Genomic DNA, 4,274 nt, shown 5'->3' with positions numbered 1-4,274 from the left:
CTCTCTGTGGGGTGAGAAAATCTCATTACCTGGGTGGAAACCTGATTGGATTGAGTGGGACAGACAGGAAGTGAGTGAGGTGGGAGGAGGGCCCAGCCTGATAAAGGGGGCTTGCTGGTCGACCTCACTCCAGAGCTGAGCCAACAGGGGAAGCAGCTGGAGACCAGAAGAGGACCTAGTGCACCAGAGGTGAGTCCATGGTTTTGACTTTCCTGTTTCTACAAAAGGTTCAGCAAGTGCTGACTGAGGCCAGCTCAGTGCCAGGCATGGGGGGGACAACTAGGTACGAATTGCCTTTGATGGGAGCAGTGGGCAGAACTTAGATGTGTAACACCAGGTGGCAGAAATAACATGGTCGTCTTTATGCTGAGTCAGATCCGAGATGGGTGAACCCTGCGAGGTGGTAAGAGGAGTAACTGCCACTGAGTTACTCTGCCTCTCAGGTTCTACTGTGGGTCTCAGCCACACTCAGGTGGGGCAGTTGTAGGATTTCCGCGTCTCAACCACCGCTGTCCACTGGATATATAAAGTCACACAGATATGTCATCATAAACAACCAGTGACAACTAGGGTGTTTTTTTTAGGTTTTTTTTTTCAACTTACTGATGTGAGGGAGAAAGAAGCATGGATTTGTTGTGAATTCCTTTATGAATTCACTGTTTTTTTTCTGGTCTGGACCCTGACCAGGGATTGAACCTTCAATCTTGGGGTATCAAGACAATGCTCTAACCAAGTGAACTCCCCAGCCTGAGCTAACCTCATTTTCTGGAAGCCACATATACAAAGTAAAAACAAACAAACAAACAAAAAGCAAGTTTTCCATTATAACTGGCAAAAGGCAGGCATTTCAACATCTCATCAATGTCAGAAGTTCTTTGGGAGGTAGCTTATATTCTCCTATCCTGTGATGTCTTCAACTTCGAGGGTATATCTTATGTTCAACACCGTTCAGTGTGGATAAGCCCCATCCCAGTGGCTCAATAGCCACTCCAGGCTAGAGGCTGCCCCAGGAGATACTCAGGTAGCCCTGGCCAGGTGGCTCCATTGGTTTGATCATCATCCAGTATTACTGAGGGTTGAGCTCCACTCGGGGCATGCACAAGAAGCAACTGATCTCTCTCTCTTTGTTTCTCTCTCCCTCCCTCCACTTCCTTCTGTCTCTAAAACCAATAAAAACCTGTCCTTGGGTGAGGATTGAAAAAAAAATTCACAACTAGAGTAGAGACCATCTCGCCCCCTAACTTACAGCCCCAGAATGTATCTTCTCTTCATTCTAACTAGCATTTTAAAATCAGAAATTCTAGGCCATGAGCTATTGTTGTGTACACTTGGATTGCATCTTGATGCCTGGGAGTGGTGAGTGCAGGGCGCTATTCATAGAAACAGGGTGGGGTCCCAGGACCCATCACTCCTTGTCACTCAGGATGTTCTAAGGGCGTGTCCATTCCCCCAGACAGCGGCCATGGCCCAACACTTCAAAGACACAAGCAGTTGCTATGTCTGCCTGACCTGCACATTACCCCAGTATTACTGACTGTGTTCCCTGTGCTTCTCACTACCACCCTGGGCCTGTTCTGTCACTGGCAATCTGTACTTCCCAATCTCTTCCTCTGTTTTACCTCATGCCCCAAACCCCCTCCCATCTGGCAAACATCGATTTTTTTAAATGTTTGCAACTACAGTTACATTCAATATTATTTTGTATTCTACATAGACTGTAAGTGAAAAAAATAAAAAGAAATGTTTAAAAAACTAAAGAGCCCTGGAGGTGGCTCAGTTGGTTGGAGTGGTTCCTGGACACCACAAGGTTGCAGGCTCCATTCACGCCAGGAGGCGCCCATGAGACAACGGATGGATGTCTCTACTTCCCAACATTTCCTTTCCTCTCTGTGCAAAATCATTAAAAATATATCCTCAGAGATGGATTTTTAAAAAAATAATACTTAAATTAAAAAAAAGAGAGAGAGAGCAAACGCACAGGGAGTGAGGAGTCTTTATTTGGGAAGGTTTCTTTCTAAGGCTGAGCCAACCCCATCCAGGGCTCACTTTAGACTCCCAGCTCTGCGCCCAAATCAGAGATGGAGGGAGGTGACACCTCTGCACAGGGTCCGCTGCTCCATGTTCGGGCCCCTCCAGGCGCTGCCCCCTTGAGCTGCGGTCCCGGTTCCTACTAAGGTGTCGACGCATCATAATGTCAGGACTCTTAGAAAAAATACATATATACACATATATTTATAAATATATGTACAGATTTATATATTTACATATAAATATATTATATGTATGTGTATATGTAATTTTAATATAATTATATATATATATATATAGAGAGAGAGAGAGGAAACTGAAAGCTTTGATGTCAATTTTACTCTGCAATAAGTAGAATATTCTCCATCCTTTGAAATGCCTAGTTCAGGTGTATGTGTGCACAGAGTCTGTGATAATTTGTATGCTAATTTTGAAAACATGCAGCAGTCATGGTCTCTTTTTCCATGCAGAATCCACACTAAAGGGAAGAAACCTCCTTAATCAAACAAGCAAAGAGCTTAATGTAGAGAGAACACCTGTCATGACCAAGGGCCAGTTCCAATGATGACCGTCCAGTTGTGTCCATAAAATCTGATGTAATCGGGGACCCAGGAAGTTCCCCCAGGAAAACCCAAGGTGTGGAGATGAAGACAAGAAAGTGAATGAGTCACGTGGGCCCCTGGGGTGGCCCCGAGGGGTGGGGACAGGGCTGACAGATTATTTCTCATTCCACAGTGGACGTGACCTTGGATGTGGACACGGCCAACAACCACCTCTACATCTCCGAGGACCTGCGGCGAGTCCGCTGCGTGTACGAGGAGCAGAAGCGCAGGGTCTGTCCTGAGAGGTTCAGCGCCTCCCTCTGTGTGCTGGGCTCCCCGCGGCTCACGTCCGGCTGGCACTACTGGGAGGTGGACGTGGGCACCAGCACAGAGTGGAACCTGGGCGTCTGCAAGGAGTCTGTTCCTCAGCAGGAGGAGGTCGTCCTCTCTTCAGAACGTGGCTTCTGGATCCTGAGCTGCAGGGAGAAGGATACCTCCCGGGCGAGCACCAGGCCGGTGACAGTTCTCATCGTCAGTCCCCGCTTACACCGCAGTGGCGTTTTCCTGGACTTGGAAATGGGGACCATTTCCTTTTATCACGTGGATGATGGCTCCCACATTTTCACATGCTCCCCCGATCTCTGTGGCAGAGCCCCTCCATCCGTTTTTCACTGCTGGAATTCCAGCAAAGGATGACGGGAGCTTCATGACGCTTTATCCCGGGTTCAGTCCCAGCGTAGCTGGTGCACCTGGGCAAGGCCACGGGGCTCTGAGCACAGCAGGTACAAACGCGCCCTGTGTGTGCACAGCCATGGACACCAGCCCCTCCGCTGCTGACCCAGCGCCCTGAAAAACATGGGACAGCTGTGAATCCCAAACACAAATGATGGGGATATTTCACTTCCCATATTAAGTCCTGTTATGGATGTTTTGGGGGGACTTCCTTGTATAATTGCCCAAAAAATATGTTCTGAGCATTCCCATCAATTACCAAATGTTCTCCTTTTTATTTTCTAAAAAAAATCAACTGCATGTGTCAGGGAGGTTGTAGACAAAATAAAAATAAGTGTATGAGCCAACAGACTGAATGATTTTCTCTGCGATGAGAAACCAGACCTACAGAAGTAGTTCAAACAGGGATGTGCCCTGGCCAGGTTGCTCAGTGGGTTGGAGCATGGGCCCCTCCACCAAAAGATTGCCAGTTTGATTCCTGGTCAGGGCATGTGCATACAGGAGACAACCGGTATCTCTCTCTCCCTCTCCTTCCCTCTCTCTAAAATCAAAATTAAAAAGGAGAGTTTATGTATTCTATTGCAACAGAAAAACATAATTTGTTTCAAGTGGGTGAAGATTTTATTTCCTAGATGAAAATAAAAACTGTGGAAGATGAATTGTTTAGCCCTTATTTTGTATCTTTATATTACACATTTCTACTATGTGCTGTCATGTTACAGAGAAAACTAAGTAGTTCCAGTGAATTGCTTCTTCTTCACGTGCAGGTTTTTTGACATGGTTGACCTTCTGTGAACTTGCTGAGTAGATGAATAAACTCCTATTGAAAAGGGTCAGACCTGCTATGTATAGATCTGTTGCTTGGATTTGTAGTTTACACCAAAATTTAGATATGGGGTTCTGTTCACACTTGGGTTTTAATGTTTCAAAATCATGTGGTCCATCTCCAGTGTCACATACACTGTCCTCACA

General features: G+C 46.3%; 1 pseudogene; it reads left to right on the top strand.

Annotated features, from left to right (window-relative positions):
- The first annotated feature begins 382 nt into the window (after positions 1–382).
- LOC123818209 lies at positions 383–3,742 on the top strand (annotated as a pseudogene).
- The last annotated feature ends 532 nt before the right edge of the window (positions 3,743–4,274 follow it).

Source organism: Phyllostomus hastatus, unplaced genomic scaffold (genome assembly GCF_019186645.2).
Source record: "Phyllostomus hastatus isolate PE091 unplaced genomic scaffold, TTU_PhHast_1.1 phas_contig_260, whole genome shotgun sequence".
Taxonomy (NCBI): domain Eukaryota; kingdom Metazoa; phylum Chordata; class Mammalia; order Chiroptera; family Phyllostomidae; genus Phyllostomus; species Phyllostomus hastatus.
Note: the sequence above shows the minus strand (reverse complement) of the source record. Positions and strands in the feature narration are given on the sequence as shown.